The sequence below is a fragment of the Macrobrachium nipponense genome, chromosome 37, assembly GCF_015104395.2.
Source record: "Macrobrachium nipponense isolate FS-2020 chromosome 37, ASM1510439v2, whole genome shotgun sequence".
Lineage (NCBI taxonomy): Eukaryota > Metazoa > Arthropoda > Malacostraca > Decapoda > Palaemonidae > Macrobrachium > Macrobrachium nipponense.
In genome coordinates this window covers 30,285,669-30,300,798 of record NC_061097.1, presented here as the reverse complement: position 1 = coordinate 30,300,798, position 15,130 = coordinate 30,285,669, and positions in this window count along the sequence as shown.

Sequence of the window (15,130 nt, the reverse complement as noted above, 5' to 3'; positions counted from 1 at the left end):
GGGGGGGGGGGGGGATTTTCTAATCCCAATGAAACAATTGACTTGGGAGAAGTAATGAAGACAAGTGACTGTTAAATGAGAGAGAGAGAGAGAGAGAGAGAGAGAGAGAGAGAGAGAGAGAGAGAGAGAGAGAGCCTTACAAACTAACAATTACTTTAGCCATCCATGTATATCATACCGATATCAATCAAGTACCCAACAACTTTTAAAAAGGCCAGTAAGAATTATGTGGGTTTTATTCATCCGTTCCTTGTCCTAAGCACGACAGACGAAAGAGAAAGAATAAAACTAAGAATAAGGTTAAGTAAAAACTTTTAGGAGAATTCTTTTGCAAAAGATTTTTTCAAGGAACGGAGATTAATAGACAGACGGTTAGACGAATAAAGAGGCAAATCATAAAAGATGATAATCAAAAAGTATCTGAGAAGAAAAGGATATTTTGAATATATACGACAAAACTAGCGCGCTCACTGTAAGCTGTAGTGGTCTGTTTTCATTAGTTGATCTTGACGTCGAAAGTCATTCATTATTCTTCATCTCTATTATTATTATTATTAGTTTTATTATTATTATTATTATTACTATTACTATTATTATCATTATTATTATTATTATTATTATTATTATTATTATTATTCAGAAGATGAACCTTACTCATATGGAACAAAACCACATAGACTTTAATTCAAGCTTCCTAAGAATATTAAGGTGTTCCTTAGAAAGTAGTAAGAGGAGGTAAAGGGAAGTACAAGAAAATCAAGAGAGAGAGAGAGACCTTACCTTACAGACCTTACATCTTGTTTGGGTTGCCCCAGGTCCCTCAGTATGAGGAACCTCTAATGTCTACCAGAGTGTTGCTAGTACATCTTCCGGTATATTTTGCATCTTCCAATCTTGGATGGTCTGGGATGCAGTTTAGATATTTGTCGAGCTTATTCTTAAACACATCTACGCTCACTCCTGTTATATTCCTCAGATGAGCTGGCAACGCATTGAATAGACGCTGCATTATCGATGCTGGTGCGTAGTGGATTAATGTCCTGTGTGCTTTCCTTATTTTTCCTGGTATAGTTTTGGCCACTATTAATCTACCTCTGCTTGCTCTTTCTGATATTTTTAGTTCCATGATGTTTTCAGCTATTCCTTCTATCTGTTTCCATGCCTGAATTATCATGTAGCGTTCTCTTCTCCTTTCTAGACTATATAATTTTAAAGATTGTAGTCTTTCCCAGTAGTCAAGGTCCTTAACTTCTTCTATTCTAGCTGTAAAGGACCTTTGTACACTCTCTATTTGTGCAATATCCTTTTGATAGTGTGGGTACCATATCATATTGCAATATTCAAGTGGACTACGAACTTATGTTTTATAAAGCATAATCATGTGTTCAACTTTTCTTGTTTTGAAGTGCCGTAACAACATTCCCATTTTTGCTTTACATTTTGCCAATAGAATTGCTATTTGATCGTTGCATAACATGTTCCTATTCATCATCACACCAAGGTCTTTAACTGCTTCCTTATCTGTGATTGTCTCATTATTAGGTCCCCTATATGCATATGAAAAAAAAAAAAAGCTTTCCTTCTCTGTCTCCATAGTTTATTGATTCAAATTTATCAGAGTTAAATACCATCCTATTTACCTCTGCCCTATCATATACTTTGTTAAGGTCTCTTTGTATACGTTCCTATCTTCATCACAAGTAATTTCTCTACTTATTCTTGTGTCATCAGCGAAACTACTCACTACCGAGTCCTTAACATTACTGTCTATGTCTGCAATCATAATAACAAACAGTAATGCAGCTAACACCTTACCTTGTGGCACACCGGAAATTACCTTAGCTTCATCCGATTTCTCATCGTTTGCAATAACTATCTGTTTTCTGTAGTGTAAAAATTCTTTTAACCATCTTCCTACTTTATCCACTATATTATGTTTTCTAATTTTCTTCGTTAATATATTATGGTCTACCTTGTCAAAAGCTTTTGCAAAGTCTAGATAAACCACATCTGTTTCATTTCCGCTTTTCATATTTTTGTATATGTTTTCACGGTGGACTAACAGTTGGGTTTGTGTACTTTTTCCGGGTACGAAACCATGTTGTCCTACATTAAACAGATTATTTGTTTTTTATGAAATGTTTCATTTTTTTCTTCATTACCCTTTCATGCACTTTCATAATATGTGATGTTAGACTCACAGGCCTATAATTACTTGCCTCTAGTCTTGGATTTCCCACTTTTGAATGTAGGGGTAATATATGCTAATTGTGCTCATCATAAATCGTGCCTGTATCTACACTTTGTCTTAATAATATTGCAAGTGGCTTTGCGATAGAATGAACTACTTTCTTTAACAAAATAACAGGAAACTCCCATCAGGCCCTGCAAGCAGCTCCATTTTTAATTTCATTAATAGCCTGCATAATATCAGCTTCATTAATATCTATGTCAGCTAAATATTCACTATTTTCGTCCCTTACTTCTATATCATTATCTTCATTATCTATTCTAGGGATGAATTCTCTCTTATATCATTCTGCCAATATGTTGCAAATTTCCTTTTTTTCATTCGTTAATCTCCCTTCAATTCTTAGAGGGCCTATTTCTATTCTTCTTTTATTCATCTTTTTCGCGTATGAGTATAATAGTTTGGGGTTTTGCTTGATATTTATTAGGGTTTTTTCTTCCAAGTCCGTTTTTCATTTTCTTTTGATTGTATAATCTTTTGTTCTGCATTCTCTATCTTACTTTTTAGTTCTATAACTTTCCATGCATTTTTTTTTTTCTTTTGCAAGACCTTTTTTCCACTTTCTGATTTTCTGGAACAAGATCCTTCTGTCTCTTGGTATGCGTGACTGACGTTTACCTTTCTTCTTCGGTATAATTTATCCACTATTTTCTCTAATATTTTATATAATATCTCCGTATTTTACCCTTATGTCATCACTTACGAAAAAGTTATCCCAATCTTTGTTTGTTTCTTCTTCATTTATTTTTGACCATTTTATATTTTTTACTGTAGAATTGTATTTTCCATATCCTTCCCACTTTTTTCATTTCTTGCTTATCTCTGTTTTCACTTGCTTTGGAATGGACTGTTAATTCTATGACATTATGGTCTGAAATACTCGCATTATAAACTACATTATTTTTCCTTTAACATGATTCATCTCGTTCACAAAACTATGGACTAGGTCTAAAGTAGTCCTTTTTTCTTGTTGGCAGGTGATTTATTTGTTGAATGTTGTATTCTAGTAGCATATCTAATAGCTTTTCGAATTGCCTTTTATCTTCTGCACTACTATTAGTCTCTTTTTTTATATGTATAAAGTCAACCACAATCTCCTATTCGTTCTTTCCAGTCTACGAAAGGAAAGTTGAAGTCTCCAGATAGGAGAATAGTCCAGTCCTTGTGATTTCTACATATATCATCCAATTTTTCTATTATTAAGTCAAACTCTTTAGTATTAGGAGGTCTATATATTACTATGTTCATTAATTTTTCAGATTCAAATTCTACCGCTATTAGTTCACATTCTGAGTTACTATATTTCTCATATATTTTTCCTTGTTTTTTGTCTTTCTCATATATTGCGGTTCCCCCTTGATTACTATTTTTTTATCTGATCTATAAGTTTGGAACCCTTTTATTTGATCATCATTCCCAGTCTCTTGGGAATACCAGGTTTCACTTATATTCATTATAACTATTTTCTTTTCAATTTGGGTTAGTTCTTCTAAGTACTCTATTTTTCTTTTTGAGTTACTTGTAACTAAACCCTGCCCATTCATCACTATGATGGTTTGCGTGTTTTCTCCTTCATTTAATATGGGTAATAATAAGGATTTTCCCATGTCTCTTTCCTGTTCTGGTATGTTGTTCTTTTTTTCATTTCCAGAAATTCTGACATTAAAAAATCCAACTTTTCCATAATATTTGATCTTCCTTCATCATAATTATTCATTTTGTGTCTGAATCTGCAATTTTCCCCGTATATGCAATATCCTCTTGCATAATAAATACAGTTATTATCTCTTGAGTTGTATCTTGGAGCTGAGGCTTTGAAATTTTTTGCTGACATCACTGCATATCGCATTAATGGCTTGCGTTTTTCTTTTACCTGATATTCTTTATTCCTGTCTTTATTTGTTTCTTTCTTATTTTGGATTTTATTACTTGATTGATTATTTATTTGATTATGATTCATGGCTACAGGTTGCATATATTTACATTTTCTGTCGAACTTACATCCCTTTCCTTCTTTTAGGTTTTTGCATATTTTTGGGTGCAGATCTCTGCAATTATCCTCATAGCTGTCTAGGTATGCACATTTACCATATATTTCATAGTTGTGACATACCTTAGGATGTTTGTAGTAGCATCTTTCTCCAAATCTGCAATTCCCTCTTTTCAAAAGGTTGCAGACTTTGTCTTTTTTGTCTATTTTTTCCTCTTTCCCATCATTGTGTAGATCTGGGTAGAGCCTCTTCGGGATTTTCTTTTGTGTTGTCATATCGTAATTTATTTCTTCGTAAGTATGCTGCTTCATTGCCTCATATGTAGTATCAATGAGTACCTCTGCATCCATACTTTTATCTTGTTCTTTGTTTTCCTTATTTTTTTCTGTCATTTCAGTTTTGTTTACTTCTCTTTCGTTTTCCTCTTCTTCTTCTTCTTCTTCTTCTTCTTCTTCTTCTTCTTCCTCTTCCTCTTCTTCTTCATCCTCAACAATTTGTACATTCAATCTTGATTTAATAACATTGTCTATCCATGATAGACATGTTGAGCAAAATATTCTGGTATCTTTTCTCATATCTTGCATTACCTCAGCACATTGTGGATGGGTCTGTATGTTGCATGCAGCACATTTTCTGATTAGGTTTTGTGGATTAACTATGCTATACCACACCTTACACAGTTTGCATGCTTTTGGCATTCTTTTTCCTAATGCATCAATTAGGATATTCACAATGCTCACCTTATTCATTTTCTTTGTCGGAATATGTTGGTTTATGTATATTTTCTTCATGAGTCTCTTGACCACTTGGATTTTATTTGGAACTTCTTCAATTATTTTCAAGATGTTTTCTGTTGATTTGTTCCAGTTTGAAGGATTATATCATTCTAATATATCTATGAATGCTTTTGTATCTTTTTGGTTAGGACTGTTGCTGATCTCATAGATGAGAAATGCCAGTTCCCTTCCTGCTACCTCATTGTATTTCGAATCTGCCAAATAAGCTAAATTTCGCCATTTTTTTCCACAGTTGGAACTTACTGCCATCTTGTTCTGATTTACAGTATTTCACTTGATAAACTAACTTAGTAGATGCTTTATCCTACTATTTTCACACTAATCTTATCACCGATAGTTCACGAACACTTCTAGATATCTCTCAAATTCTAGACGTAAGTTAAACTTGTGATATCTGTTGATTAATCAGACTGCGCGCGGGAACGTCTCACCAAGCAAGATGGCTAATACGAGAGAACTGCATTAGGGTATTGTTGCATTGCATCTTCGCTAGAACTTATGAAGTTCCAACTGCACGACCTCCTCTGAAGGGAGATGTTCCACAGTCCAGCGGTGTGAGGAATAAAGGTCCTCTGGAACTGAGAAGTTCGACAGCGAGGAACATTGTCTGCCTCTACTTTATTTCCCTGTTTTCTGAGTTCTCTCTTCCACCTTCGACATTTTAAAATCTTCCTTAATCATCGTTCTGTAATCGAATTGTTCAAATAAAATACGGAGGAAATATTGATAAACTCCTGTACTATAATCTGATTTGCTGACGTTTGTTACCGAACGTTTGAAATCTAGTTACCAAAACCAATTACTGGATAGAACCGTCAAATAGGTGCATTTAAGTAGCAAATAAATATACAGAAGGCATTTGTAAAAATAATTAAACTCATTATAAATATATCCGATGTTAGATATTTCAGTGGCCTTGAAATTAAATAAAAATAGTCATTACTATATAGATTCATTTTTCTGCTATTTCACTATTGACTGAATTAACATATTTCCGCTAAATCGACGAAACAGAATGAAATAGGAAGGACGTAAAACAACACAGATGGCACAAATAGAAAGAAAAGATCATTCAAAACATCAAATAACATAAATCATAAAATGTTTGAGACGTGAAAACTACGTAACATTCGAAGAATCTGAATTCAAGGAATCCGTTCTTTTAATAAAAAGAGACGAAAATACATATTTTTTCAGGGAAAAAAATATACATATATCTGCTACGATGCCAAAATATATGAATTTCCTCATTTGGGAACGAAAGCCCTTCAAAAGTAATGAGATCATTTTGGAGTGAAAAAAGGACTCGAATGAAACGTCCTGCAAAGGATTCTCGAGAAGTAAGCCGCCTGAGAGTTTCACCCAATTATAACAGCTGAAGAACATTTCTCCTAATATTTCTTTCATCTCATCTTTTCCGCTTCTCAACAGCACTGAGAGATGCAAGAATATGAAATCATTCAGAAACTAATAAGACATTCTACACGAGAGAAGTCTCCTAACTTAATATTCGTCCTGCGTTCTGTTATTACGTTTACCGAAAGGAAGTTGATTTTATTCTTAAGAATTCTTGAATCAAAACGAGAAAAAAAGTTTGGCCATTTGAGTATTAATAAGATTAACCCTTTGAAGAAAGCTCGTCCTTGAACATACAATATAACTCGAGGGGGCGATATATTAGAATTATGAGAATCCTCTAAGAAATAAGAGAATATTATTTTCACCATGAATGCAAAAGTAGATTGAACCAAAATCATTTCAACTATATAATCAAACAGATATTTTTCAAGTTTCTCTCTCTCACAGATATATATATATATATATATATATATATATATATATATATATATATATATATATATATATATATATTATATATATCACAGATATATATATAATATATATATAGGTTAGATATATATATATATATATATATATATATATATATATATAGTATAATATAATATATATATATATATATATATATATAGATATGCAAAAATTACTATATATTGCATGGAAAAAAAATTCAGCTGAATTGTTTTCAAACTGTTTTCTCTTTCAAAGGAACGTTTATATGTATCAATATTGTTGCTTTCAAGACTTCCATATATCTTGAGAGAAACCATATCGATACATATTAACTTTGTTTGGAAGAGAAGACAGTTTGAGAATAAATGATTGGGATATTTCTCTTAGGTAATAACATAATGAGTTAAGGAAAGTGCACTATTTATCATTGTCTTTACATTGTTTTCCCTTTCATAATCAGCAATGGTTCCATGTTGTGGTCATTTGCAATACTGGTTAATAGTTTCTTATCCCTTAATTATTTATGGATTACCATTTCCATTGAAAGGGTTCCAAGGCTTCAGAAACCCAATCTCTAAATCCCATAGCCTGAACCTCCCGTGTCAGTTGTACCATAACCAGAAATATCTTCTGAGCATGAAGGGGAAGCATTTGGTCAAAATCTCATCATCAGCCACAACAAGAACGACTCGCTTGGCTTCCTGTTCCACAACTACATATTAACATGCGTCGTAGAATCTCAGAAAGGTTGAGATGAAAGAGGAGGAGGAGGAGGGAGGAGGAGGAGGAGGAGGAGGAGGAGGAGGAGGAGGAGGAGGAGGAGGAGGAATCACCACCTTCTTAAGACGGGTGATCGTATTAAGATTAACGCGAGTTGCTACGATCGTCGAGGGAGGAGCTCAGACCATAAAGGCGCTTTCCTGTCAGGATGGATTGGACGTTGTTTTTCTCTCTGGTTTTCCTTGTCTGGGGAAAGATTCAATCCAAATCCAGAGTCCTTTCAGGAATTGTTTTTCATTACCTGGATTAAATGAATTATTATTATTATTATTATCATTATTATTATTATTATTATTATTATTATTATTATTATTATTATATTATTATTATTATTATTATTATTATTATTCAGAATATGAACGCTTTTCATATGGAAGAATCCCCCTGACTTGAAATTCAAGCTTCCAAATAATATGGTGGTATAGGGAAATATATATTTAAAAAAAAACAAGAGAGGTCACTTGTTAAAATTAAATTTTAAACATTTCAGAAGCCTTAGGTAACCGAACCCCACCCCACCCCACAAACTTCGCTGAAAAAGTGCTCTCAAGTGCCCGGAAGACTTATTTTTGCCCTAAAGATATCAATAGATGAAAACCTAATAGATTTTTAACCTTACTTTTTAACCCTAGCATACATAGATAACATATGCAGATTATGTAAATAATAGCCAGGATAATATTAAAATTTATTTCAAAATACCAACAAGATAAGAATAATCTAATTAGAAAAACAACAATCATTACAACCCCAAGTACCAGGAGTATACAAAACACCATGTAAAGACTGCAAAAACAATATTTCTCACTACATTCTCAAAACAGTGCAATCGTTTCCCAAGCATTCAATAACGATCATAGACCAGACAGGAACAGAGCTAACATTATTCACAAAAGTAACGACGTAAACACAAGAAGATTGGTTGAAGGCGTCGCCATAAACAAGGGAGAATCATTTAAAGGGAACAAGTCGTTCGTTAACGAGGACCCACTACTATGAGATTCAGGGCCTCTGTACACGGTTTTTTCGCAATTACTTTTAATCTATGCATTTCATAAATATAACGCTTATTCAGAATACACATTATATCTACACATAAATTTTGACCGTATTCTGCATTATGTAGGTTGAATAAATTTGGTACTTATAATGTAAAAGTGACTATTTTTGAAGACGGGCCAACTTACTCAGAGAAAAGGTTCCGAACGCACTCGTTACGTAACTTATGACAGCATTTCTTCCCTCTTTCTCGATGGATGATTGGCTATAAGTAACGAAGGCTATACCTCTGGCAACAATGACAAAAATTTAAATACAAGCAAAGCAGTACACCTTTATGAACTCTGAATCCACTCCACTGATAATTGTCATAATAAACAAACCAACAAAATATGTTAATAAATATAAAACCACTTCGATTATTAGTCTAACTCCCAAAATAAGTGTCCTAAGAAATTAGTGTCCTAAGAAATTACAGTCTACTTTATATGTCACACTCAGATAGGGAATAGTTGGTAATTTTCAAAAACATAGTAGTCAAGCTTGATTTGATAACTGCTATATCCAATGTCAAGCAATTTTTATTTATTGGCTATCTACCTATTTACTGAAAAAATAAAAATAGCCGGTACCGTATTTTGGCTTTAAACCTTCACCAATAATTATCGTCAGAATGATGACTACATGAGGCTTCACCCACTTTGGCCTCGTTATAATTCAGGATGACACTGAAGGCTATCATGGGCATTGTTGGATTAGAAAATTTAACTTCTGGCTATAAAAACTCATTTCTCGAGTAGTTGCAAGAAGTGCTAAATGATCCTCAAGAATCCCAGCAGTTGGCCTAAACGTTTACTGCTATTACTACTGTTGCGGCGGCAATCTACTGGCTACAGTAGTATTACTACGCTAGCACAGATACCCCACCCACTTCTATGTAACGTTCCGCCATTCATAAAGTCTTTATATCCAACACGGTTGTACGGCCTAAAGAAGAAGAAAAAATTAAATCAGATGATCCGTTGGTCTGCTGGAGATTTTAGCACATATAAGCTTGTATTTACTTTGGATAAAAATCTTATTTTAACAAAAATAGTTATATAAAGACTGTTTACATACAATCTCTCTCTTTCCCTCTCTCTTGGTGGCATAGTGAATAGTTAATGGAAATGTTCAAAATCCTGAATGACATTACAAGTATTATAATCACGTTACGCTAAATACAAATCAGACCAAAAACAATCGGATTTAAACTATAACTGAATTAATCAATTACCTATTCAGGCTTTGTACAAGAAAGTATGGCCACGGGCTTTTTCTTGACTGTATAAATTTGTAAGTCGTGATACAAATGCAGTTTTGCAACCAAGGGGACAATTCCAAATCCTGTTAGCCATTCTTGACTACTATGGGTTTCAGAGCCGATGGAATAAGGTGAATGGGTTTCCGTCTGGTGGATGGGCGGGGCAACATTTCATAAAACGGTGTGTTTACCTTGCTTACGTAATGAATGTTTTTCGACTCTTGGCTCGTTATCATTGGCCATGGCGCTCGGGTTTAGGTTATTGATAATGGTGACAAAATTTGTGTGTGGTTGTACAATATACATATGTCAACTTTCAGCTACATCCAATGCTTTGATAAGGAGCAAAGTCCAAAAAACCGTGTTACAGAGGCCCTGAATCTCATAGTAGTTCACTTCTATATAGTAACCCAAACATTTATTGAAGATTTTAATATAAGGACAGGCTCTGTCTTTCCTTCGTCTGATGCTGCCGCAGACACCATATAACAACCGGGATTCCAAGAGTCTCATCGCTAACGATGAATGACACACACAAGGAAAACAGCAAGTGAGGAGATCAAGAAGGATGGCCACACGAAATATAAGTTGAGGAGAAGCTATCACCTGCATAGTTGTAGGCTTTCATGGATGGGATCTTTGCTCTCTCTGTATCTGCTTCATCCATTGTCTGAACTTTTCCACCCATTCCGTCCTCTCTGTTACTTCTTCGGTGTTTCTGCCTGTGTTATTGTTTTTCAGCTCATCATCCCTGTCGTCTTCTGTGGTATCGTCTCTTTGTTCGTCTTCTTGTCATTCGTTGCTCGGTGTTGTTTCTCTTTCCAGTTCCTCTCTTTCTGCTGTGGACAGCCAATTCTTTTTCTTCATGGTCCTTACTTGGCCTGTCAGCCTCTGTTCTGATTGGGGGGTGTTATTTCTCTCATTCCAGATGTTAACCACTCGTCTTCTGTATCCTCTTTCCTCGGGTTGTTTCTGCTGTAGCATCTCCATATTTCCTAATTTTCTTCTCTTGGTCTATATATATATATATATATATATATATATATATATATATATATATATATATATATGTATATATATATATATAATATATATATAATATATATATATATATATATATATATATATATATATCATACATATATATATATATATATCTATATATATATATATATATATATATATATATATATATATATATATATATATATATATATATATATTATTAGAAATAAATGGAATACACAAGATACCATTCCAAGTTAAAGTTAGGGATAAAATTAAATAAGCAAGAAACATAAAAGAGAATAAGCAGATACACTGGATACGTTTGTTCTTCTATAGGCTACTTAATTAATATCTTTCAGTGCTTGTTATATCAAAGGTACGGATGTATAAAGTTAATTCATTGAGCATTTTTGTCTTGGCTCAATGCATTTATTTATTTGCAATTGCGTAGATCTATGATTAACCATATTTAATTTGGTATTGTAATTGCTTTCAATGTTGCGAACAGTCTATTGATCTAAAGCTAATTTAGAGTTTTTCTATCTGTTTTGTTTCGTCTATCACTCAAGAGAACTGCATTGAAAGAAAAAAAAAAAAAACAGAAGGTATCATGAAACTGAGGAGAAAAAACCAACGATATCATTTTCCCAAGATACAGAAAGCATAAAATTAGGCTGATATAGAAATTTAGGAAACAACAGAGGGTAGGGGACGTAAGAATTCCAAAGCTATGTAGCAGAAGGAAAAGAGAGTATTGAGACCAAACACCCCCAAAGACTTTCGTTTCATTGTCTGTAGATAAATACATCGAAGACTGTTTATGTCTCCATTGTTTGTTTGTTTGTCTCTATGGTGTTTTTACGTTGCATGGAACCAGTGGTTATTCAGCAACGGGTCCAACGGCTTCACGTGACTTCCGAACCACGTCGAGGATGAACTTCTGTCACCAGAAGTACACATCTCTGACCCCTCAATGGAATGCCCGAGAATCAAACTCGTGGCCACCGAGGTGGCAGGACAAGACCAAACCGGCCACGCCACTGAGGCGACTTTTAATGTTTGTTATTTCTGTTCCATCAAGACGTTCGTGATTATTACACACACACACCCACACACACAAATTATATATATATATATATATATATATATATATATATATATATATATAGATATATATATATATATATATATAAACCATTAGAATTCCGTTAGAGAATGTCAAGAAGTTGAAGCATTTTCCATTCGACTTTCAAAAAAGCCGAATAGCTCTTACGAATAAGACAACAACGGGTTCATCAACCGACCGAACTGTCGAGATACAGACAGGGTCCTGACTTCTCTCTGCTTTAAAAAATGAATCTCGACTTCATGGAAGTTCAGTTTCAGCGTTCCTCTTACATGTCGACACAGATGCACAAAACTGAGGTGCCCACCCCAATTTTATTGTCCGTGAAGTATGTACTATTTCCTCGGACTTGGTGTTCCAACATGACGTTTTGCAATGCAGGCAATTTATTTCTTTCTTGTCTGTGTTTTCAGTCAGTGTGAGTAAATATTCTGGGAGAACAAGTGCTCTCATTTTCGAGGTCCAACGATAAGGGACACTTCACGAATGTACCTAATTGAAATTTCTGATCATATATATCTATATATACGTACATATATATATATATATATATATATATATATATACTATTATATATATATATATATATATATAGATATATATAGATATATATATATATATATATATATATATATAGATATATCAATATATATATATAATATATAGATATCTATATATATAGATATATATATATATTTATATAATAATATATATATATATATATATATATATAATAGATATATATATATGTACATATATCTATATCTATATATATATATATATATATATATATATATATATATATATATATATATATATATATATAGTATATACATACATATATACTATAAATACAATTGCATTATATATATATATATATATATATATATATATATATATATATATATATATATAAATCAGAATTTTGAATTCAGGAACAACCTTACGACGAACAATGCAACGGCCCTCCCTATCTAAACTGACACATCCGAGAGTGAACCTTAGGCTTATTCTCTTAGCTTTTGAGAACCTTTTCATCTGCTGAATGAATTATTAATGAGCGGGTGATGAAAGACCTGAGAAAAGCGAGCGAATAACAGGGAAATGAAGGGAAGGTGCTTGCCACATGGTGGGTTCAATTACTTGCAGCTGCTGTGGGCAATCTCACCTTGCAAATTTGCATTACAGGGGATGAGGTGACCTGTTCCAAACCCTACGTACTTCATGGCATCTTCCCGCTCTCAATAATAGTGGTCAAACCTCGTCTAATAGAAGCATAACTCTCTCTCTCTCTCTCTCTCTCTCCTCTCTCTCGTCTCTCTCTCTCTCTCTCTCTCTCTCGCTCTCTCTTCTCTCTCAGACATGCTAGAACCGTCAAATTTACTTTAACCAAGATGTTATTGTCATCATGGAAGACTGGATGTTTTCATTAATAAGCTACATGACTGATACAGTTAGAATCCATCTCTTCTATTCAACCTTTGCCTAAAAGAAAAGGAAAAGAATAATCAAACTGAACTGGAATATCGAAGCCAGAGGAAAAGCCAATAGTGGAGTGCCACCTGTGTCAGAACCAGCCACAACTTTCAAATAATTCGATTTTCAGTACAATCTGAAGGACCAAAATTATCTGCAAAATGGAGTTATAGAAGCCTAATTCGAACTTCATGATACCTTCAGTATTTTCAGGACTGTTTGCCTTGAACTGAGCGTTTCGTAATGTGGGTATTCTTGATTAGTTTATTTATGATAAAGAGTAGCTTTTAACTGATCTTGGGAGGTTTTCATTTTAACCAAGATAATAATAATAATAATAATAATAATAATAATAATAATAATAATAATAATAATAATAATAATAATAATAATAATAATAATAATAAGAGATGGCAGAAAAAAGGCTAAGAAGCAAGAAAACAAGGGAGGAACTCAACGAGAAATACAAAGTACAAGAGAGGGGACTAAACAACACAATAGAAGATGTAAAACAGGAGGCTTAAGGCCAAAGCACACAAGATCCAACGGTACATGAACAGGAATAAGGGATACCAACAGAACAAACTATTCGCAACCAACCAGAAAACTATACAGCCAACTAGAGGGGAAGACAAACCACCCAGAAATTCCTGAAGCCGAACCAAGTAAGACTCTGGGAAAACATATGGAGCAATCCGGTATCACACAACAAACATGCAACATGGCTCCAGGAAGTCAAGGAAGAAGAAACAGGGAGAATAAAACAAAGATTCACAGACATCACGACAGACACAGTCAGACACCAACTAAAGAAAATGCCAAACTGAAAGCCCAGGTCCCGATGAAGTCCATGGATACTGGCTCAAAACTTCAAGGCCCTACACCCACGAATAGCAGAACAACTCCAGCATTGTATCTCAAATCACCAAGCACCCAAATGGATGACCACAGGAAGAACATCCTTAGTACAAAAAGACAAGAGTAAGGGAAAATATAGCCAGTAACTACAGGCCTATCACCTGCCTACAATAATGTGGAAGTTACTAACAGGTATCATCAGTGAAAGGCTATACAATTACCTAGAGGAGACAAACACCATCCTCCCCACCAACAGAAAGGCTGCAGAAGGAAGTGTAGGGGCACAAAAGACCAGCTCCTCATAGACAAAATGGTAATGAAGGAACAGTAGAAGGAAAACCAACCTAAGCATGGCATGGATAGACTATAAGAAAGCCTTCGACATGATACCACACACATGGCTAATAGAATGCCTGAAAATATATGGGGCAGAGGAAAACACCATCAGCTTCCTCAAAAATACAATGCGCAACTGGAATACAATACTTACAAGCTCTGGAATAAGACTAGCAGAGGTTAATATCAGGAGAGGGATCTTCCAGGGCGACTCACTGTCCCCAAACTACTCTTCGTAGTAGCCATGATTCCCATGACAAAAGTACTACAGAAGATGGATGCCGGGTACCAACTCAAGAAAAGAGGCAACAGAATCAACCATCTGATGTTCATGGACGACATCAAGCTGTATGGTAAGAGCATCAAAGAAATAGATACCCTAATCCAGACTGT